Source organism: Aplidium turbinatum, chromosome 15 (assembly GCF_918807975.1).
Source record: "Aplidium turbinatum chromosome 15, kaAplTurb1.1, whole genome shotgun sequence".
In the NCBI taxonomy this organism is placed as follows: domain Eukaryota; kingdom Metazoa; phylum Chordata; class Ascidiacea; order Aplousobranchia; family Polyclinidae; genus Aplidium; species Aplidium turbinatum.
In genome coordinates this window covers 19,776,137-19,799,091 of record NC_137486.1, presented here as the reverse complement: position 1 = coordinate 19,799,091, position 22,955 = coordinate 19,776,137, and the positions used below count along the sequence as shown (strand labels likewise).

Here is a 22,955-nt window from a genome sequence, read left to right as displayed (position 1 = left end):
GGCCCAGTCTATGATGGAAAAGACGTGGGCAAAAGTCACTTTGTATGGAGGGTGGGGGACGTGGTAGTTTTAGTTTTTCAAAATCTAACGTTCCAAAATCTAACGACGTAAAAGCGATGTAAAAAAAGGTAAAATTGAACAACTTTAGTCAGCTGGGGGTTGTCTTACCACAGCTAGTAAAATCCTTCATTTTTATTTTGATTCAACATTTGCGACGTCTGCCGACGTTAAATCAATGTAAAAATGACGAATTTTGCTCTCTAGTATTGTTTTGTTCAGGCTCTTTTGTGTAGACTTTTGTGTTTACACAAATCACAGCAACGTTTCATTCTGCAAACTGCCAAACATGAAGAAGTAGACTTATGTTGCCTACCTTGCTTTTTTAGCCTGTTCCATCAAGCATGTGAAATAAATCTTCAAGATAAGTGACCCATTTTTTTACTTTGATTGCCGAAATCAAATTTTCTTTTCCAATCAACTACTTCCGAAGTCGTTTCTTGGAGAATTGTCTTTTTATCGAAGCCCAATCTTGAGCGTGACGTGGATGTAGTTGCTTCCAGGAAAATCATTGTGCAGTTATCTACCAATCTTTTGGTAGAGTCATTTGTTTCGTCATATACGAAGCCGTCAAGAGCAACTGGCCACAACGACATCTTCAAACTGTTGAATGTCAAAATCCTTTCAACTGATTTTTTACTATATTGAAGTTCGACATCGTGGCGCCATGGCTTAGTGGCAAAGCGCCTGTTTAGTAAACAGGAGATCCCGGGTTCGATACCCGGTGGTGCCTCCATAATTAAATATTTTGTTGAAAACCTGATATTGCGCAGTTATCGGCTTCGATTCAAGAAGTGACGTCGTACGAAGTTGTTTCGTTTCGATGCAGCCTACAGACCATTCATTGTAATCGACTCCTGGTTATTAAAAACATTACAATCTTCTAGACCTATCTGAAAAATGCGATATCTACTTCACAATGCAGAGACCCATGACATAATAATCAAAAATGATAAAGCTGATCGAAGTTTCATGCCAACAAATCCACAGATGAAAAGATATTTCTAAATTAGCAAATTTTGAAAGTCGACATATAATCCACAAAGTAGAGCACTGTAACACAGCCTGGTCCATGGTTTCCTGCTCAAACTAACTTACATGCACATCTATCCTGCAAATCAATTTATCAAACTCTCAATTACCACCATAGAACAACCTGCTTTGCTTTCAGAAAGTAACGTATATTCATCAAAGATAATAATATAGTCACCCCAAGAGTAGTAGAGAGACCTCATGACACTCCACAATCGTATGTAGTAGCAACCCCAGACGGGGCAGCATTGGGGCGAAATAAACAATTTCAAATAAGTTTCTCCTCGCCCAACAACCAAAGTACAAATGACACTGTGGTTAATCCGGAACCACCGCCTAGGCTAGCATCAAGTTGTGATAGTGAATTTCCAGCGGAAATTCAAAATAAGTTTGAGCCTCCTAGAAAGCCTAACCGAGTTACTAAGAAACTGGAATACAAATATAAAGAATTCATGAAATAAAAAGTAATGACATACTGGTTAATATATAACTAAAACATGACTGGCTTGTGTAATTTGCAACCATTCAGAAATTTTGATTCATAAATAAACTAGTTCAAACATAGACCACGCTTTGTTCCTTTTACATTACCAGTTGTTTTTAATGTTCTCGTTGAAGCAGTGCGGTTGAAAGCAAGAACCTTGCCTTGCCTTTAACCGCACTGCAGTACATTTCTTGTTTTTAACCGCACTGCAGTATATAATATTGTAAATTTTATTTTGTATGTTATTCGCTCTGAGGATGCGCATTGTCATTGTGTGCGAAACGTCAGTGAAGCAACAAATCAACCTGTTTGTTGTTGCTTTTACTTTCACTTTCATCAGATGAACGTTGCAACTAGTCTTGGAAAGGATAATTGTCCTGATGAATACCCAAACTTTTCGGTATTCAGTTCCTGTTCTGCAATGCAAAACGCTTTTATGATTGTGGATGTTTATATTGTTTCTGATCTTACGTAATTGTCGGGAGGATTTGGTGCAATGTTAACATTGTCGTCATTCGTGCGTGGCGAAGCGACTCATACACGAGAGACGACTGTACTGCCATTCGACGAAACCACACGAGATAGAACGTATTGTATGCTTATTGCGCATAATACCACTGTCCAGCGTTCATTGTTCATTTTGTGCTTCGATTTGGAGCAAGGAAAAGCCTTGGCTAAATAAAGCGAGAGTGTTGGTGGGCAAAGAATACGATGAACATTCATTTGCTTTGGTTTCGTGCTGTTCAAACTTTTTATTCTCTTCCAAAATGGTTTTGTACAATGTGAACATGACCTTGAAATTAGACTAGAATTATATTGCAGTAATCTACTTCGGGGGTTCGGTGCCATGTTTCTATGTATGTATTCTGGAAATATCATTTTTATTTGTGCACATGCAGACTTGTTGAGTGAAATGTAGTCGATTGATTTTGCGTTTCCTTTTCTATTGAAGAGCCTGATGAGCAGTTATGGTGGGATTTTCATGGGTCAATCAATTCGTGTAATAGCTTCCATGATGTAAAACTATCAGCGCAGTTGGAAGTGATAAATCGTTTCTAAGCATGTCTGGGCATTTTTGTGGAAAGGAGCTCTAGAACAATTGGTTTGACACATATGGCACCATCATTAATGTTAAATTTTACAGTTATAGTAAGCCTTCATAGCTCAGTGGTCAGAGCACTGGTCTTGTAAACCAGGAGTCGCGAGTTCAATTCTCGCTGAAGTCTCTTTCGGTTGTTTTTTATCATTTTAGTTCACTGAATTGTACAGTGCACACATGATCCGAAGCTCTGAATGAGTACACACTAATACACAACTCTACTCATCTGGAGTTGAATGAATGATGACGTCATCATCATGTTCCTTTTTCTCATCAGCGATTGGTGGAAATGAAGCGTTTTATAATTTCGGTTCAAATGCAATATCTACTTTACCATGCAAGGACATGATCAATGATAAAGGTCATTGAAGTTTCATACCAACAAATCCAGAGATGAAATGGTATTTCCGGAATAGCAATATTAAGTTATAAATAAAAGTTGTGGAGGCACCACCGGGGATCGAACCCGGGATCTCATGTTTACTAGACAGGCGCTTTGCCACTAAGCCATGGCGCCACGATGTCGAACTTCAATAAGGTAAAAAATCAATTGAAAGGATTTTGACATTCAACAGTTTGGAGGTGTCGTTGTAGCCAATTGCTGTTGACGGCTTCGTATATGACGAAACAAATGACTCTACCGAAAGATTGGTAGTTAACTGTGGAACATGTACCATGTTTTTAACTAACAAATTTAACTAACATATTTGCAAATGCACTTCAACCGTGAAAATTCAAAACCTAAATTCTGCTCTCACCAAAACATAATTCTCAAATTCTCCTGAGCATGAGGTGAAACTACATCCCTCCTGGACAAGGGGTAAAACTGTAGGCTACCCATCCATTATACAAAACCGAAAAATTATCCAAGCATTTCAATTTTTTACGAAAATGCAACCAGTAGAGCGATTTTACTTTGACAATTCTCCTCTAGCACAAACCGTTAGTTAAGTCGCTGCTGTCTTGCCTAAACAAGATAAAAGGCTACCAGGGAACTTCGACATCGCCTTATCTCTTATGATAAACCCGTGTTACCCCTGCAACCACACAAATGCAGTGGACCATAGAACCCATTAACTGTGGTATACATATAAGTAATCACGACAAGCTATGCTAAAACTGCTGGCAGCTGCTAAACAAATCCCACCACGTCTACGTATCTACTTTCGAAAAAATAATTTAGTAACAGTAACCTTTATATTATCTACTTGCATATGTGTATTCTCCTCATCTCACGAAAGGAGGGGGTCATGTGTCTTCCCCTAGTAATTGTTAGCCTACATCTGTTAATTTTCTTTGCAATGTATCTTATAACTACACACCTGTACACCTGTATATCACTTGAATCATGTATAACCGCTTTATTGTGATATGATTTATCTGTCTTTTTGCCATAAGGAGGGAAGTGTATAGCCTAACATGTAGGCTATTGTATTTTTAACTAACAAATTTAAATTATGAGAACATTTAGCCGAAACCTATGAGAACTGCAATTTGCAAATGCACTTCAACTGTGAAAATTCAAACCTAAATTCTGTCACGCTTCCTGTAAACAAATACCACTCTCACGAAATTTAGCTCAACGCATCGGTATTTCTGAAGCGACATAACTGTGTAACCGTTTCGCTTTCATAACTCCCACCACATTACTGATAAAAGGCACTATAGGCCTACTATAGACGGCTGCAAAGAACAGACTGAACGACTCTAGAAACAAGAAGGTAAAATTCACGACGTGAGAATGTTGCTTTTCTAATACCCGTCGCAATAAACTAAATTGGTTCGAGTTGGACAAGATAAGTATTTCTCAAATTCCCGAATAAGAGATTGTAACTTTCATTAACGAAAAATACATTGAACAAAAAGTACCAAAAGATTGGTAGATAACTGCACAATGATTTTCCTTGAAGCAACTGCATCACGTCACGCTCAGAATCAGTGGCGTAGCCAGAAAAAAAATTTGGGTGGGGCCAAATATTTGATGAATTGAAGAGAACGACAAAGTGTTTAATTTAACACATCTGCAGTGGCGTTTCCTGGTGGGTTAAGAAAGAGAAGCAATAAAGCTGATGGGGGGTTAGAGCGTGCCGAAGGCACGCGTATACTAGGGGGGTCGGGGGCATGCTCTCCTGGAAAATTTTTGCAAAATTACACTCAAATAATGGATTATAGCGCTTTCTGGAAACACTTTCAGGGAATATTTGTATGAAATTTATAGACAGACAAACAGCTATTAACTTATTAAAGGTAGCTGTTACACACAAACGGGCAAAAATTGCGGCTAAAATTAGAGAACACAAAAAAACTTAGCTACACAAAAACTACAAAAAAAAACAACAGAGTAAGACGATCCTGATGTTGCTTCCACAGATTAGTTAAAAGAAGCGCAAATCGAGTAACTTTTGCGCGATTTACGATTTGCAAAACTCATTGGTGTCGTTCTGTGTGTCTAAAACAAGTCCTGGAGGGTGTTAATAGCCAGATGTCTTGAAAAACAATATAAATTTATACAAATTATACTATATTTTCAACAAAGGGTTCAACTTCGGAATCCAAACTTTGAAAATTTGGGGGGGCCATGGCCCCTTTCGCCCCCCCCCCCTGGCTACGCCTATGCTCAGAATTTTCAGGAGTAAATAAAATAAACTAAATATCACTCATGGGGATATCACTTTATAAAGAAATTAGTTTTCCAACACAAGTGTCCCTTCGATAGCTCAGTTGGTAGAGCGGTGGACTGTAGTGGTATGATTCCCAGAAATCCATAGGTCACTGGTTCGAAGGAAGCTTTTTATTAAATTTAAATGCTAGTTAGTTTGTAGATTTGTTAGTTTGCTGGTTAGTTTGTAGATGGGAAGTTTCCACAGTGTGGCTTTATGACCAAATAGGTGTAGAAAGTATAGATCACAAATGCACTTGTACCACAAAAGTGCCAATTAGACCTACGCAGCAGCAGCGCAGTGCAGTTGGAAGTGATAAATCGTTTCTCAGCGTTGTCTGGGCATTTTGTGGAAAGGAACTCTAGAACAATTGGTTTGATACATATGTCAGCATCATCAATGTCAAATATGACAGCAATAATCAGCCTTCATAGCTCAGTGGTTAGAGCACTGGTCTTGTAAACCAGGGGTCGCGAGTTCAATTCTCGCTGAAGGCATATACTCCCACCATATTACCGATAAAAGACACTATACTATGAAATAAGCGGGGAATTGAAAAATAGTAGAACTCGGTTGATCCGGATTCGGTTAATCCGGATCTTCGCCTATGTCGCTTTTCTGACACACGTCGCAGTAAACTAAATTGCTTCGAGTTACATAGGATAAGTAGGCTATTCCTCAATTTCTCGAATAAGAGATTGTAACTTTCATTAACGAAAATAACATTGAACAAAAAGTACAAAAAGATTGGTAGATAACTGCACAATGATTTTCCTTGAAGCAACTGCATCCACGTCACGCTCAAGATTTTCAGAGTAAAGGTGCGTCTACACGACGACTGTTTTCTTGCTTAAGCTAGCCAAACTTCTTGTTTCTTTAAGTTAATCGCAGTTTGTGCCGCTTACTTTTAAGAAAATGGGCGAGTAAGCGAGCCGTCGAGAAAAAATACGCTCCAGAGCGAAAAACTGGGCGCTTAAGTGAGTTCTCTTGCTTAGAAATGTTTTTCCCGCCAAAATCTCAAGTTTCCTCTCAGCTCAGTATCCAGACAGGGCAGGGCGGTATCGTTAAAAGATTTCGTTAAGTTTTGATCCCAACCAGTTCTTATTAATGTTGTGGGCTGAACTGGCGGTGACCGTACTCGAAATAGCCCATAGAAAGCACAATATTTTCCAATTTCAAATCCAAAACAGGATCTCAGCAGAAAACCATTGCCATTGTACACTGGGTAATAAAAATAGCGGAGGAATAATCTTGCTGGTTGTTACCAGTCACCCACGCTGACACGAAATTCTGTTTCCAACATTTCAACCTCACTGAGGTGTCTAAATGCTTCAATAAGCAGTAAATTGCGGGTTTGCATGTTTGCATCCTTCGCTTTTTGCAGCATTTTTTACACAACTTCTGGGAAGCCATGACTGAAAGACTGCAACAACTTCAAATGGTTAAAGAACAGTCAGTTGCTTGGTCTACTCTGCTGTACTTTAGCGCGAACTGCTATGCTTTGGCGCGAACTTTTTAAAACGTGACGTCATTGGGGATTAGATACTCACGTGACCGCGATTCAAGCGAGCAAAATCTTCGTCGAGGTTGCCAGTGTAGACGAAACGAGCTTAATCACTAGCTTATTAAGCAAGAATTTCTAAGCAAGAACACTTTCTCGTGTAGACGCACCTTAAATCAAATAAACTAAATATCACTTTATAAAGAAATTAGTTTTCCAATACAACTGTCCCTTCGATAGCTCAGTTGGTAGAGCGGTGGACTGTAGTGGTATGATTTCCAGAAATCCATAGGTCCCTGGTTCGAATCCTGTTCGAAGGAAGCTTCTTTATTAATTTTAAATATTTGTAGTTGAACAGTTTCCACATGGCATTATGACCGAATAGGTGTAGAAAGTACAGATCACAAATGCACTTCTACTGTAAAAGTGCTAATTGCGCAGGTATTTTCATTCAATTGTGAGAAATAGAATGAAATTTTAAATTAATCATGAAGAAGAAGAAAAAATGAAGAAAGAAGAAGCGGTTAGCAGTAGATAGTCGAAAGTTTTCAATTTAAAGTTTTTACATGCGGATGGGTCTCGTTCACGATGTGTCTGTGACAAGCACATCCATGCGACAGCTTTGTTGGTTTGTTCTTTTTTAGTTTTATGTTTATACAAATACTGTCCAGCGTTTATTTTGTGCTTCGGTTTGGAGTATGAAAAAGCCTTGGCTAAATAAAGCGAGAGTGTTGGTGGGCAAAGAATACGATGAGCATTGATTTGTTTTGGATTCGTGCTGTTCAAACTTTTTTTTCTCTTCCAAAATGGTTTTGTTCAATATGTGACCATGCCCTTGAAATTAGACCATAGACATATTGCAGCAATCTACTTCGTGGTTTCGGTGCCATCTTTCTATGATTATTGTGTGTTGTCGAAATATCATTTTTAATTGTGCACATGCGGACTTGTTGAGTGAAATGTAGTCGATTGGTTTTGTGTTTCCTTTTCTATTGAAGAGCTTAGTGAGCTATGATGGGATTTTCAAGGCTCAATCAATACGTGTTACTCTAGAACAATTGGTTTGATACATATGGCAGCCTCATCAATGTTAATTTTGACAGCAATAATAAGCCTTCATAGCTCAGTGGTTAGAGCACTGGTCTTGTAAACCAGGGGTCGCGAGTTCAATTCTCGCTGAAGGCTGTTTCAATTCACTGGCCAACAAAAAAAACCTTTTTTCCGAGTGCCGAAGATATTTTAACGGTTTCTGGGCAATTTTGGGCCACTGAATCCGAAAATAACATCGGTTTCTTTGAATTGGCTCCAGTTTTTGAGATATCGATATTTTCAAATTTTGGCTAGATGACCAAGATAAGCCATGCTGGGTACCCCATACTGTCTGCAAAGCATGTGTAGAAAGCCTGAGATAGTGGACTAAGGGTACACTTAAAAGTCTTAATTTTGGAGTACCAATGGTTTGGAGAGAACCAAAAAGCCTGTATTGAAGTGCCTGTGCCTGAATATAGTGATTTACTTGACATAGCCATGGAATATGATGAGCTTCATGAAGAGGCAGAAAGCTCTGCAAGTGACAGCGATGGAAATGTGTTTGAAAGTAGTTCAGCTATTCCAGAGACTTTCAAACAGGAGGAGCTGAGTGATCTCATCAGGGATCTCAACCTATCCAAATAAGCAGGGGAAATTTAGGCATCCCGACTCAAAGACAAAAACTGTGTTGGAACCGGAGCTTCCATAATATTTTACTGTGCGAGAGAAAAAGAATTGCTTCCATTTTTTGCGAGCAAGATGAATTTGTTTACTGCAAAGACATCGCAGCGCTTCTGCTGTAAATGAGAGTACCACAACATAGAGTTCAAGATTGGCGCTTGATCATGGACAGTTCGAGAGAAGGTTAAAATGTGTATAATTGTTACATAACGGTAACACAAATGCATCTCTCCCAATTGGCCATTCAACAAAACTAAAACAAGAGTACCGTACAATAACATTTAAACGATATCACAGAAACTGGATTACGACTCTCACCAATGATTAATTTGTGTAGATTTGAAAATACTAATTTTTTGCTTGGCCAGCGAAGCGACTATACAAAATATCCATGTTTCATCTGCTTGTGGGACAGCCAAGCTCGTAATAATCACTTGGTGAAAAAAGGGTGGCCACCCACAGATTATATGAGAGTTCGTGAAGCTAACATCATCACTGAACCTTTAGTTGCCAGAGGGAAAATCATCATTCCACCACTACACATCAAACTTGGTTTGATGAAACAGTTTGTGAAAGCCTTGCCTACGACTGGGGACTACTTTTTTTTGTATTTGATTTAGTTGATTAGTTTTGAATCTTTATCCTCGGACTGACCAAGCCCTGATAGATAATTTCTGGTAGTTTCACATACTTGTAGAATGTAGAGGCTCTTGATGCAGGGCCGGTTACCGAGATTGGCAGAGTGAAATTTTCCGATTGTAGAAGTCTTGTTGCCAGTTAATTATACCATCCATTAAGTACTGTTGAATGGAGAACAGTCCTTAGAATGTGTTGCTCAAGCGCACACCCCGAGCGTCGAACCAGCGCCGCATGGTCTTGAGCCGGGCGCGTAATATTTGCAAAGCATTTCCTGCTTTGCCCATCGAAAAGATGAAAGCAGGCATTTTTGATGGCCCTCAGATCCGCAAACTCATAAAAGATGCACGTTTTGTGCAGTCTATTGCAAACAAGGAGACTGCTACATGGCAATCGTTTGTTTTGGTCACACAGAAATTCCTTGGAAACAAAGCTGAAAATTACCAAGAATTCGTGGAAGATGTGCTTAGATTTATGTGTGAAGATAAGTATCAAGGTTTACTATCTCATCAGCCACTTAGATTATTTTCCTGTAAACCTTGGTGACCTAAGTGAAGAGCATGGAGAAAGATTTCACCAGGACATTTTTATGGAAGAGCGGTACCAGGGCAGGTGGGATGCCCACATGATGTGCTTTAACAATTTACGAAATGTAGGCTACTTCGATTGTTACCGTACTAAAAGTACGGTAGTGTTTGTGCTTTGACACCACCTGTTTTTGCAAACGAAAATCTGTTCTTTACTGCTAATAGGTCTACTGTTTAACTTTTGCTTGATTTTCACATAAAACGTGATTTTCCTATAGAAGGCTCTCTGCAGTAACAATTGTTATATTTCACAGAATCGCATCAAAAATGTGAGAATAAGGTATGGACAATGGACATGCTTGTAAAAGACAGACAAGGTCTCATTAAAGTTATAGCATAAAGAAAATACCAAAGTCAAAATTTGCATATTTTTAGCACTTTTTGGAGTAAAACCATGGAATATCTCAAAAACTAGAGTCAATTTGTAAAAACCAAGGTCATTTTCGGATTCAGCGCCATCAAAATACCCCAAAACCGTTAAAACTTTCTTGGCACCAAAATGTGTGTTGACCAGTATTATTAATAATTAATTAATCAATCTTGTTGTTCTGCATTTTAGTTCACTTAATTGTACACTGTGCACCTGATCCGAAGCTCTGAAAGAGTACACAATAGTACACAACTCTACTTATCTAAAGTGGAATGAATGATGACGTCATCATCAGGTTCCTTTTTCTCGTCAGTGATTGGTGGAAATGAAGCGTTTTATGATGGCAGATGTTTCGCTCAATCTTGTGCAATTTTAATGTCGTTACTTTTAGTTCAGAGAAGCGTGTGCCTATTTAGTTATTTAATTCCGGCCTGTTGTTGTCTTTGGATTAAATTCATTCAGATCAAGTGGCGCAAATTTTACAGTCTTCTTCTTGGTTTGGTTTGTCCTGTTCAAACTCTTCATTTCATTCCAAGCCGTTTATGTACAGTGTGAACAAACCCTTGAAATTATACAAGGCCTTATGTCGTCACTTCCTGAATCGGAACCGATAGCTGCGTGATATCATATGTTCAACAAAATGAAAAGTTAAGGAGGCAGTACCGGGGATCGAACCCGGGATCTCCTGTTTACTAGACAGGCGCTTTACCACTAAGCCATTGCGCCACGATGTCGAATGTCGTAAAAAATCACGATGTCGTAAAAATCAATTGAAAGTATTTTGACATTCAACAGTTTGGAGATGTCGTTGTAGCCAGTTGCTCTTGACGGCTTCGTATATGACGAAACAAATGACTCTACCGAAAGATTGGTAGATAACTGCACAATGATTTTCCTTGAAGCAACTGCATCCACGTCACGCTCAAGATTTTCTGGAGTAAATGTTTTAAACTAAATACCACTTTATAAAGAAATTAGTTTTCCAACACAAGTGTCCCTTCGATAGCTCAGTTGGTAGAGCGGTGGACTGTAGTGGAATGATTCCCAGAAATCCATAGGTCACTGGTTCGAATCCGGTTCGAAGGAGCTTTTTATTAATTTTAAATGCATGTGGTTCGTAGATGGAAAGTTTCCGCTGTGGGGCTTTATGACCGAATAGGTGTAGAAAGTACAGATCACAAATGCACTTCTACTGTAAAAGTGTCAATTAGGCAGCAGGCAGCGCAGTTGGGAGCGTTAAATCGTTTCTCAACGATTTTTGAACATTTTTGTGGAAAGAAACTCTAGAACAACTGGTTTGATACATATGGCATTATGATCAATGTTAAATTTGTCATCAATAGTAAGCCTTCATAGCTCAGTGGTTAGATCACTGGTCTTCTAAACCAGGGGTCGCGAGTTCAATCCTCACTGAAGGCTCTTTAGGTCGTTGTTTATCATTTTAGTTCACTCGGATCAGGTGTGCACTGTACAATTAAGTGAACTAAAATGTGGTTAATTCACTGGTCTTCTAAACCAGGGGTCGCGAGTTCAATCCTCACTGAAGGCTCTTTAGGTCGTTGTTTATCATTTTAGTTCACTTAATTGTACAGTGCACACCTGATCCGAAGCTCTGAAAGAGTAAACGCAAATCTAAACACCTGGAGTGGAATGAATGATGACGTCATCATCAGGTTCCTCCTTCCTGTCAGTGATTGGTGGAAATGAAGCGTTTTATAATTTCGGTTTAAATGCAATATCTACTTTACCATGCAAGGACATGATCATGATCAATAATGATAAAGGTTATTGAAGTTTCATGCCAACAAATCCACAGATAAAATGATAATTCCAAAACAGCCAGTCGTGAAAGTCGTCATAGAAAATCGTGGATGTCGTCATAGAATCCACGAAGTAGAGCACTGAAACCCAGCAAAGTTTATGGCTGCTTACTCAAAATATGAAGTGATGGAGGCACCACCGGGGACCGAACCCGGGATCTCCTGTTTACTAGACAGGCGCTTTGCCACTAAGCCATGGCGCCACGCTGTCGAACTTCAATAAGGTAAAAAATCAATTGAAAGGATTTTGACATTCAACAGTTTGGAGGTGTCGTTGTAACCAGTTGCTCTTGACGGCTTCGTATATGACGAAACAAATGAGTCTACCAAAAGATTGGTAGATAACTGCACAATGATTTTCCTTGAAGCAACTGCATCCACGTCACGCTCCGGATTTTCTAAAGTAAATGTTATAAACTAAATACTATTCTATAACGAAATTAATTTTGAAACGCAAATGTCCCTTCGATAGCTCAGTTGGTAGAGCGGTGGACTGTAGTGGTATGATTTCCAGAAATCCATAGGTCACTGGTTCAAATCCGGTTCGAAGGAAGCTTTTTATTAATTTTAAATACATGTGGTTTGCAGATGGAAAGTTTCCGCTGTGGGGCTTTATGTCCGAATAGGTGTAGAAAGTACAGATCACAAATGCACTTCTACTGCAAAAGTGCCAATCACATAGCTTTTTTGTTTTATGTAATCGTAAGAAATAGAATGAAATTTTGAAGCTAATCATCAAGAAGAAGAAAAAAATATGTAAAAAAGAAAATGAAGAAAACTCTACTCATCTGAAGTGGTGCAAAAAAATGTCATACCCCATAACTTATAAATGAATTATTTTTGAATAAGGCTAACCCAGTGTTGTACGTTGACTCCGTCAAATTGACGGCGTCAACATTTTGTTGACGCTGAGGCTATCGCCGTCAATTTATTTTTCAGTTGACGGAAGTGATAGCGCCGTCAACTATTTTGCCGATTTTAAGCGTCAAGCGCTAAGCGTCATTTTTTGTTTTCATGGAAAATCTCGTTTCACAATAAGAGTTTCACAATGTATTCTGGCCAGCGCGACTCATCCGAATTACCAGTTTTTGCGTTGGTTGGAATGGCTCCCTGAAACACATGCGGAAGAAGTTCGCCAAATGGTGATCACCCATGTATTGAGAACGAGGGATCAGAGACAGAGAGCGAAAAATCCATGAATGGCATCGCGGACGTTGAATATATTTTATTTCAAGAGCTCTATGCCCCTGAAAAGAGCGATGTTGGTGCAGTGGACCTCGTTAAAAGACTTATACATGCTAAACTATCGCAGCACGCTTGGAACAGTGATACCTTTCCGACTAAACGTTTTCAACTTGTTTTTGAAATACAACACACCAATACCAACCAGCGCTGGTGTGGAACGCATGTTTTCACTTGGAAAGGACAATATGAGCAGGAGCGCCGGAACCGGGGGTGGAGCAGGGGGAGCGGATGCCCCCCTGCCCTCAAATTTCTGTGGATGGGGAGGGAAGAGGGGGCAATGGTGCCCTTTTAAGGTCATGTAAGCTACTGCACACTTTGCAATATAACAATTTATGCTATTCGCTTTTAGCTTAATTATAATGTTCTATTTTTGCCTCAAAATAATATTCACGACACAAAATTCTCCATCACAGTAAGTTATATTACATGATTATAAAATAGCATGATGCCCTTCCGTGCCATTGTTCTTTGTATAGTGGATACTTGTATCATTACTCGATAATGAGCTGATAGATGAGCATTATCGCTATATCTTATCTTAAAACTTAAAAAAACAAATTGGCCTTTCAGCAACAAAAGTGCCCTTATTTCATACTCCTGCCCCTCCAGTCAAAAATCGCTTCGGTGCCCCTGAATATGCGTCCCAAACGCAGCAGATTGTCAGACAAACGTTTTGAAATGCTTGTTTTTCTGCAAGGAAATAACTAATAGGCTGAGCAGCTAATTACAATACAGTCTCAAAACATAATACCTGCTCTTTATTTATAGCTATTGTTAGCCTGAACTTGGTTAAAATATTTGCGTTTGATGAGGCGCTGGCAAAAAATAGCACTAGAAATTAGTGCTGACGCTGACGCCGTCAATTTCTTTAAGAGCTTACGCAGTCCTTTACGCCGTAAAGTTTTTAGGCAATTCGCGCTGACGCTGACGCCGTCAAATTATTTCAATGACGCGTACAACACTGGGCTAACCCTTTTTATAAGGCCATTTAGGTTCAGCTTAATTCTTTTGAGACAGCAGATTGTTGATGAATGCTTAACTTAGACTGCATGCTGACAAACCATTGTATTTCTATCAGAAATCACAGTTTTGCAATGACTGTGATGATAACGAATTATTATTGATTACAAATGAAAAAGGGGAGAAATTGTTTGTTACGGTCGCAAAATTCTATTGATTTTTGATAAAATGTATAGAAAAACATCAAATTAACATAGGCCTATAGATTATTGATTTTTGATTCTGTTTGCCAACATAATGCTCATAACATAAATTAAAATGTCATCAATTATCGTAAGTGCGTCGCGAGTTCAGCAAACTCTTCTATGTGTGTCGTTTCGAAACTTATGAAACATTTTATTCCAATATAGGAAAAGTTATATACTAAAATTTCAGATACAATTTTTTTAAAGGTCCACGACCGCTTCGAAAGTACCAAAAGGAGCCAACCAAAGCAAAAAAGTGGAGAACCACTGCAATAAAGGGATTTTACTTTTGCAATCCTCTTTCAGCACAAACCCTTAATTAAGCCACTGCTGCCTTTCCTAAGCAAGCCAAAGGCTACTAGGGAACTTCGACATCGCCTTATTTCTTATGATAAACGAGTGTTACCCCTGCAACCACACAAATGCAGTGGACGGACCATAGAAGCCATTAACTGTGGTATACATGTAAGTAATCACGACAAGCTATGCTAAAACTGCTTGAAGCTGCTAAACAAATCCCACCACGTCTACGTACCTACTTTCGAAAAAATAATTCAGTAACAGTAACCTATGTCTTATCTACTTGCTTATGTGTATTCTCCTCATCTCACGAAAGGAGGGGGTCACGTGTCTTCCCCTAGTAATTGTTAGCCTAGAATTGTTAATTTTCTTTGCAATGTAGCCTATCTTATAACTATACACCTGTAGCCTACACCTGTATATCACTTGAGTCATGTATAACCGCTTTATTGTGATATGATTTATCTGTTATTTTGCCATAAGGAGGGAAGTGTGTACATGTACCATGTTTTTAACTAACAAATTTAAATTATGAGAACATTTAGCCGAAACCTATTAGAACTGCAATTTGCACATGCACTTCAACTGTGAAAATTTAAAACCTAAATTCTGTCACGCTTCCTGTTAACAAATGCCACTCTCACGGAAGTTAGCTCAACACATCGGTATTTCTGAAGCGACATAACTGTGTCAGAGTTTCGCTTTCATAACTCCTACCATATTACTGATAAAAGGCACTATACTATGAAATAAGCGGGGAATTGAAAATACTTAGAGACAGAAGAGACGGCAGCAAAGAACAGACTGAACTACTCTAGAAACAAGAAGGTAAAATTGACGACGTGAGAATGTCACTTTTCTGACACCCGTCGAAGTAAACTAAATTGGTTCGAGTTGGACAGGATAAGTATTATTCAATTTCTCGAATAAGAGATTGTAAATTTCATTAACAAAAAATACATTTTGAGCAAAAAGTACCAAAAGATTGGTAGATAACTGCACAATGATTTTCCTTGAAACAGCTGCATCCACGTCACGCTCAGGATTTTCTGGAGTAAATCAAATAAACTAAATATCACTTTATAAAAAAATTAGTTTTCCAACACAAGTGTCCCTTCGATAGCTCAGTTGGTAGAGCGGTGGACTGTAGTGGTATGATTCTCAGAAATCCATAGGTCACTGGTTCGAATCCGGTTCGAAGGAAGCTATTAATTAATTTTAAATGCATGTAGTTTGTCGATGGAAAGTTTCCACTGTGGGGCTTTATGACCGAATAGGTGTAGAAAGTACAGATCACAAATGCACTTCTACTGCAAAAAAGTGCTAATTACGCAGGTTTTTTAATTCAATTGTAAGAAATAGAATGAAATTTTAAACTAATCATGAAAAAGAAGAAAAAATGATTAAAGAAGAAGCGGTTGGCAGTAGATACATTTTGTGCCGAAAAGATTTTACATGCGGATGGATCTCGTTCACGATGTGTCTGTGACAACCTGTTTACTGTTTACAAACAGGCGCGGATCTAGGAGTTTTTTTTGAGAGGGGCCAGAAAATTTGAAGATGAATTAAAAAGTAAGAAAAAGAAAAAACAGATACGAACAACCAGTGGCGTAGCCAGGAATTTGTGGGGTTTGACGGCGTGTTTGCCAAAGGCGACACCCAACGGCGGAGGTCTGGGGGGCCTCCCCCAGAAAATTTTGAAAAATTACTTTGAATTTGGTGCATTCTGAGAGCATTTTCAACAAAAATATGGGTATAAGTATTCCTGTGAAATGGTGCTGTCCGGTGGCAAAGCAAAAGGATAAGATCATGCTTTTTTCGGCATTTTTTCGGTAATAAAGCTAAGTCTCTATGTTTTATTGTTGTTAATTCCTGGCTGAGAGGTTTGAATGTTTGGTATTGGCAAAACTCGCTCTTTTAATGCAGTTTTGCTTAAAATTAGGCAAACTTTGTTTTAGAGACAAGGAGACTGAAAGCATCATTCTCAATACCGGTATCGTGACGTCACATGCGTGCCAAAGGGGGGTTGTAAGTCCGCTGTGGGACTAATATCAGCTGTTTAGAAGCATATCAAACCATTCAACAATTTCTCACAAGATTTGGGGGGGGACCCGGGCCCCTTGGCCGCCCCATAGATCCGCGCCTGTTTAGAAATACTGTCCAGCGTTTATTTTGTGCTTCGGTTTGGCGCAAGGAAAAGCCTTGGCTAAATAAAGCAAGAGTGTCGGTGGGCAAAGAATACGATGAGCATTGATTTGCTTTGGTTTCATGCAGTTCAAACTTTTTTTTCTCTTCCAAAATGGTTTTGTACAATGTGAACATGCTCTTGAAATTAGACTATAGACATATTGCAGTAATCTACTTTGTGGATTCGGTGCCATCTTTCTATGTATGTATTCTGGAACTATCATATTCAATTGTGCACATGCAGACTTGTTGGGTAAAGTGTAGTCGACTAATTTTGCGTTTCCTTTTGAAAACCCTGATGAGCAGTTATGGTGGGATTTTCAAGAGTCAATCAAATCGTAAACGTACAATAGCTTACATGATGTAAATCTATCAGCACAGTTGGGAGTGACAAATCGTTTCTCAGCGTTGTCTCGGCGTTTTTGTAAAAAGGAACTCTAGAATAATTGATTTGATACATATGGCATCATTATCAATGTTAAATTTGACAACTATAGTAAGCCTTCATACAGGCGCGGATCTAGGAGTTTTTTTTGAGGGAGGGGCAGAAAAGTTTGAAAATGAATTAAAAAGTAAGAAAAAGATTAAACAGATATGAACAATCAGTGGCGTAGCCAGGAATTTTGGGGGTTTTGAAGGCCGGCGGGCGAAGCCCGACAGCGTGTTCGCCAAAGGCGACACCCAGCGGCAGGGGGTCTGGGGGGCCTCCCCCAGAAATTTTTGAAAAATTACTTTGAATTTGGTGCATTCTGAGAGCATTTTCAACAAAATTGTGGGTATAAATATTCCTGTAGAATGGTGCTGTCCGGTGGCATAGCAAAAGGATAAGATCATGTTTTCTTCGGCATTTTTTCGGTAATAAAGCTAAGTCTCTATGTTTTCTTGTTGCTAATTCCTGGCTGAGATGTTTGAATGTTTGGTAATGGCAAAACTCGCTCTTTTAATGCAGTTTCGCTTAAAATTAGGCAAACTTTGTTTTAGAGACATAGAGACTGAAAGCATCATTCTCAATATCGTGACGTCGCACGCGTGCCAAAGAGGAGGTTGTAACCCCCCCCCCCCCCCCTTGGCTACGCCACTGTGAACAATGATACTATGACATATACGATATGCTATAAAATAGACATTAAAACAGCCATGTTCATCAATAAATTTTGCTGGAATAAAAATTGCTAATCATGCAAAGTAAACTTGAAATCTGGTTTAAAACCCTGTATGCAGTGTCCATGACCAATTGGATATTTGTATGTTTGCAGACACATAGCTTACTGTAATTGATTGAAATTATGATGAAAACTAAAAACTATAAAACAATTCAGGTTTCAGATTGTTTCACCTGACGTCATTTGGCTCAGCGTTGGTTTCAGCTGAGCCAGCTCCAACAAATGTTGCTATTAAAATGTATAATCGATGGCTAAGTTCAACCTTAATAATACCAAAAAATAATTTCCCCTCCCCTTCCGGGATAAGTTAAGTCCGCTGTGGAACTAATATCAGCTGTTTAGAAGCATATCAAACCATTCAACAATTTTTCACAAAACTTCGGGGGGGCCCGGGCCCCTTGGGCCCCCCCATAGATCCGCGCCTGCCTTCATAGCTCAGTTAGAGCACTGGTCTTGTAAACCAGGGGTCGCGAGTTCAATTCTCGCTGAAGGCTCTTTAGGTTGTTTTTTGTTATTTTAGTTCACTTAATTGTGCACTCACTACAGTGCACACATGATCCAAAGCTCTGAAAGAGTACAAAATAATACGCAACTCTACTCATCTGGAGTGGAATGAATGATGACGTCATCATCAAGTTCCTCTTTCTCATCAGTGATTGGTGGAAATAAAGCGTTTTATAATTTCGGTTTAAATGCAATATCTACTTTACCATGCAAGGACATGATCATGATCAATAATGATAAAGGTTATTGAAGTTTCATGCCAACACATCCACAGATAAAATGATATTTCCAGAATAGAAAATCGTGGATGTCGTCGTAGAATCCACGAAGTAGAACACTGCAACAAAGTAAGGTTTATGGCTGCTTACTCAAAATATGAAGTGATGGAGGCACCACCGGGGACCGAACCCGGGATCTCCTGTTTACTACACAGGCGCTTTGCCACTAAGCCATGGTGCCACGATGTTGAACTTCAATAAGGTAAAAAATCAATTGAAAGGATTTTGACATTCAACAGTTTGGATGTGTCGTTGTGATCAGTTGGACTTGACGAGTTCGTATATGACGAAACAAATGACTCTACCAAAGGATTGGTAGATAACTGCACAATGATTTTCCTTGGAGCAACTGCATCTAAGTCACGCTCAGGATTTTCTGGAGTAAATGTTATAAACTAAATACCACTTTCTAAAGAAATTAGTTTTCCAACACAAGTGTCCCTTCGATAGCTCAGTTGGTAGAGCGGTGGACTGTAGTGGCATGATTCCCAGAAATCCATAGGTCACTGATTCGAATCCGGTTCGAAGGAAGCTTTTCATTAATTTCAAATGCACATGGTTTGTAGATGGAAAGTTCCCACTGTGGGGCGTTATGCCCAAATAGGTGTAGAAAGTGCAGTTCACAAATGCACGATCACATGATGAAAAAAGAAATGGTTCGTTTGGCAGTAGATACATTTTGTGCCGAAAGTTTTCAATTTGAATTTGTTCCATTAGGATGGACTCGTTCACAATGTGTCTGTGACAAGCGCATCCATGCGACAGCTTTGTTGGTTTGACGTACACTTTTTATCAGTATGTTTTTGTGTTGTGCCATCGTTGCTGAACAGGTTGGGTTAATTTGTTTTAGCCACCTTGATAAAGTCAGTCGTGCTGACTGACGAAACGTCGGAAATACACAAAGCTAGTTATCATCATCAGGAGGTCACCTAGTAAATAGTCATCAGAAGAACGCAAGTTACTTTAATTAAAACAAGGGTGTTGGTGGCGAAGAATACGATCAGCATTGACTTGCTTTGGTTTCGTGCTGTTCAAACTTTTTATTCTCTTCCAAACTAGTTTGTACAATGTGACCATGCCCTTGAAATTAGACTAGACTTATATTGGAGTAATCAACTTCGTGGATTCGGTGCCATTTTTTTATGATTATGTATTCTGGAAATATAATTTTATTTGTGCACATGCAGACTTGTTGGGTGAAATATATTTGATTGACTTTGCGTTTCCGTTTCTATTGAAGAGCCTGATGAGCTATGGTGGGTAAGGGTCAATCAATTCGTAATCGTATACTAGCTTACATGATGTAAAACTATCAGCGCATTTAAAAGTTATAAATCAGCGCAGTGGTACTCCGACCGGTTTGTTATAAATCGTACCTCCGACCGGTTTGTAACCAAAGTAGTGACAAAGCTTTGGAAGATCAATACACCCGACCAGGAGAGCATTTCTAGCTCCTTCTCACGGAACGAACTCAATGCTGCCCTCAAGCACCTAAAACCTAGTAAGGCCCCTGGTCCAGATAAGATATGTCCAGAGCTTATCATGCACGCTGGTTATGCTCTAAAGTCTTGGTTGTGCGATTTCCTGTCGTCCTGCCTGCGCCGCCTCAAGATTCCTAAATTATGGAGAAGATCTCTGGTCGTCGCGGTCCCTAAGCCAAACAAACCACTAGACGATCCAAAGAACTATCGCCCCATTTCCTTGCTCTGCATCCCTTTCAAGATCCTTGAGAGACTGATCTACGCCCGTGTCGAACCAATAATTGACCTACTGCTTCCCAAAGAAAAAGCTGGTTTTCGACACGGGAGGTCAACTGTAGACCAAGTCACATTACTAACTCAGGATATTGAGGAGAGTTTTTCAGCAAAAAAGAAAGCGGGGGCTGTATTTTATCGACCTAACGGCAGCCTATGACAGTGTTTGGCACCGTGGTCTTGTCTACAAGCTACTCCGCCTACTCCCTGACAGGCACATGGTCAAAATGATCATGGAACTCATCCACAACAGGAGTTTTACCCTTATCATCGGAAGCGGAAAACCAAGCAGACTGCGGCGACTCAAAAACGGTGTCCCACAGGGATCAGTCTTGGCTCCCCTCCTCTTCAACGTCTACACGCACGACCTACCGTCAACAACATCTGACAAATATGCATATGCTGATGACTTGGCCATCTTGCACTCTGCGAAAGACTAGCAATCATTACAAACGACGTTGAGCCAAGACATGACGACCATATCTGGATACCTTCATCAATGGAAACTGAAGCTCAGCGAAAGTAAAACTGTGACGGCAGCCTTCCACCTCAACAACAGGGAGGCAAAACGTGACCTGAAAGTGACCGTTAACGGCAAAATTCTGCCGCCCTGCCCAGAACCAACATACCTTGGGGTTACACTTGACAGGTCACTCACATACCGTCACCATTTACAGTCACTACGCAAAAAGCTGACATCTCGAGTCGCCCTGCTGAGACGTTTGGCAGGCACAACTTGGGGTGCAGGTGCTGACACCTTGTGCACTGCAACCCTGGCTTTGGTTCACTCCACTGCTAAATACTGCGCCCCTGCCTGGTGCCGCAGTGCCCACACCCGCCTCATCGACAACCCAATCAACGACGCATTGCGAACTGTGACTGGATGCCTGCGCCTAACTCCAACAGAGTATTTGCAAATCCTTGCAGGCATCCAACCTGCTGAACTCCGCCGAAAGGGAGCCATCATACACCTGGCTCGCCGGGCGGGGGATCCTAACCATCTTGCTTCATGCAAAACTCAACATCCCACCTCAGGAATCTCCCCGGCAACTAAAGTCAAGACACCCCTTTGCGCCAGCTGCTGTTGAATTACTACATCCATTCAGCGATCATGCCATCAGCGCAGTACACTTCATGGAAGACCCTTGGAATGCAGCGTGGTGCGCCACCGACACCAAACTACATGGTTTTATACCTCACCCGGTGGCGCGCCCCCCTGGTATGGACCTGCCTCGGCCGACTTGGGTCAAGCTCAACAAAATCCGAACCGGAGTCGGTCGCTTCCATTCCAACATGCACAAATGGGGTCTGGCTCCCTCATCGGCCTGCGAATGCGGCGCGGAGGAACAAACTGCTGACCATGTCGTTCTCGAATGCCCCATCTACAAGGCACCAAATGAAACGCATGGTATAGCAACGCTGGACGAAGCTACACTCACCTGGCTCTCCACCACCTGCCCTGAAATTTGATTTGATCTAGTCTCAAACGAAAGAAAAGAAGCGCAGTTGGAAGTGACAAATCGTTTCTCAGCGTTGTCTGGGCATTTTTGTAAAAAGGAACTCAAGAACAATTGGTTTAACACATATGGCATCATCCTTAATGTTAAATTTTACAGCTAGAGTAAGCCTTCATAGCTCAGTGGTTAGAGCACTGGTCTTGTAAACCAGGGGTCGCGAGTTCAATTCTCGCTGAAGGCTCTTTCGGTTGTTGTTTATTATTTTAGTTCACTTAATTATACAGTGTACACCTGACCCGATGCTCTGAAAGAGTACACAATAATACGCAAATCTACTCATCTGGAGTGGAATGAATCATGACGTCATTATCAGGTTCCTCCTTCTCGTCAGTGATTGGTGGAACTGAAGCGTTTTATATTTTCAGTTTAAATGCAATATTTACTTTACCATGCAAGGACATGATCAATAATGATAAAGGTTATTGAAGTTTCATGCCAACAAATCCACAGATAAAATGATATTTCCAGAATAGAAAATCGTGGATGTCGTCGTAGAATACACGAAGCAGAACACTGCAACCCAGTAAGGTTTGATAAAGCTTTGGTAGAGAGTTTGCTTTGTTGAACCATAGAGAAATAAAACATAGTAACTTTAGCGGGTTTAGCATACTGCATGATTGCGAGTAGCGAGTAGAATGATTGCGAGTAAATTATGCGGTGGGAAACAGATCACGGAAACGGTGGGAAACGTGATTTGTTTCCCACCGCTTAATTTACTCGCAATCATTCTCGTATCATTTGTTCAGTTTGTGCTTTCAGTCCAGAGTGTCGTTACAGTTACAGTGCATAGTCAAATTTATCTTACGATCTTTCATTTTATGTATTGCAGATTTAATTCCTGATGAG

General features: G+C 40.0%; 16 non-coding genes across 16 annotated transcripts; 12 read left to right on the top strand and 4 right to left on the bottom strand.

The window, feature by feature from the left end:
- Positions 1-718: 718 nt before the first annotated feature.
- On the top strand, positions 719-790 carry Trnat-agu (transfer RNA threonine (anticodon AGU)). The gene has a single exon. It is a non-coding gene; the product is annotated as a tRNA-Thr (tRNA).
- A 1,936-nt stretch (positions 791-2,726) lies between these two features.
- On the top strand, positions 2,727-2,799 carry Trnat-ugu (transfer RNA threonine (anticodon UGU)). Its single transcript has one exon. It is a non-coding gene; the product is annotated as a tRNA-Thr (tRNA).
- A 318-nt stretch (positions 2,800-3,117) lies between these two features.
- Trnat-agu (transfer RNA threonine (anticodon AGU)) lies at positions 3,118-3,189 on the bottom strand. The gene has a single exon. It is a non-coding gene; the product is annotated as a tRNA-Thr (tRNA).
- A 2,567-nt stretch (positions 3,190-5,756) lies between these two features.
- Trnat-ugu (transfer RNA threonine (anticodon UGU)) lies at positions 5,757-5,829 on the top strand. Its single transcript has one exon. It is a non-coding gene; the product is annotated as a tRNA-Thr (tRNA).
- A 1,234-nt stretch (positions 5,830-7,063) lies between these two features.
- Trnay-gua (transfer RNA tyrosine (anticodon GUA)) lies at positions 7,064-7,153 on the top strand. The gene is given in 2 exon segments: positions 7,064-7,100; positions 7,118-7,153. It is a non-coding gene; the product is annotated as a tRNA-Tyr (tRNA).
- A 792-nt stretch (positions 7,154-7,945) lies between these two features.
- Positions 7,946-8,018, top strand: Trnat-ugu (transfer RNA threonine (anticodon UGU)). The gene has a single exon. It is a non-coding gene; the product is annotated as a tRNA-Thr (tRNA).
- Positions 8,019-10,790: 2,772 nt separating this feature from the next.
- On the bottom strand, positions 10,791-10,862 carry Trnat-agu (transfer RNA threonine (anticodon AGU)). The gene has a single exon. It is a non-coding gene; the product is annotated as a tRNA-Thr (tRNA).
- A 270-nt stretch (positions 10,863-11,132) lies between these two features.
- On the top strand, positions 11,133-11,222 carry Trnay-gua (transfer RNA tyrosine (anticodon GUA)). Its single transcript is given in 2 exon segments — positions 11,133-11,169; positions 11,187-11,222. It is a non-coding gene; the product is annotated as a tRNA-Tyr (tRNA).
- A 260-nt stretch (positions 11,223-11,482) lies between these two features.
- Trnar-ucu (transfer RNA arginine (anticodon UCU)) lies at positions 11,483-11,555 on the top strand. Its single transcript has one exon. It is a non-coding gene; the product is annotated as a tRNA-Arg (tRNA).
- Positions 11,556-12,087: 532 nt separating this feature from the next.
- Positions 12,088-12,159, bottom strand: Trnat-agu (transfer RNA threonine (anticodon AGU)). The gene has a single exon. It is a non-coding gene; the product is annotated as a tRNA-Thr (tRNA).
- A 259-nt stretch (positions 12,160-12,418) lies between these two features.
- Trnay-gua (transfer RNA tyrosine (anticodon GUA)) lies at positions 12,419-12,508 on the top strand. The gene is given in 2 exon segments: positions 12,419-12,455; positions 12,473-12,508. It is a non-coding gene; the product is annotated as a tRNA-Tyr (tRNA).
- A 3,311-nt stretch (positions 12,509-15,819) lies between these two features.
- On the top strand, positions 15,820-15,909 carry Trnay-gua (transfer RNA tyrosine (anticodon GUA)). Its single transcript is given in 2 exon segments — positions 15,820-15,856; positions 15,874-15,909. It is a non-coding gene; the product is annotated as a tRNA-Tyr (tRNA).
- Positions 15,910-18,480: 2,571 nt separating this feature from the next.
- On the top strand, positions 18,481-18,550 carry Trnat-ugu (transfer RNA threonine (anticodon UGU)). The gene has a single exon. It is a non-coding gene; the product is annotated as a tRNA-Thr (tRNA).
- A 397-nt stretch (positions 18,551-18,947) lies between these two features.
- On the bottom strand, positions 18,948-19,019 carry Trnat-agu (transfer RNA threonine (anticodon AGU)). The gene has a single exon. It is a non-coding gene; the product is annotated as a tRNA-Thr (tRNA).
- Positions 19,020-19,278: 259 nt separating this feature from the next.
- Positions 19,279-19,368, top strand: Trnay-gua (transfer RNA tyrosine (anticodon GUA)). The gene is given in 2 exon segments: positions 19,279-19,315; positions 19,333-19,368. It is a non-coding gene; the product is annotated as a tRNA-Tyr (tRNA).
- Positions 19,369-22,217: 2,849 nt separating this feature from the next.
- Positions 22,218-22,290, top strand: Trnat-ugu (transfer RNA threonine (anticodon UGU)). The gene has a single exon. It is a non-coding gene; the product is annotated as a tRNA-Thr (tRNA).
- Positions 22,291-22,955: the final 665 nt, after the last annotated feature.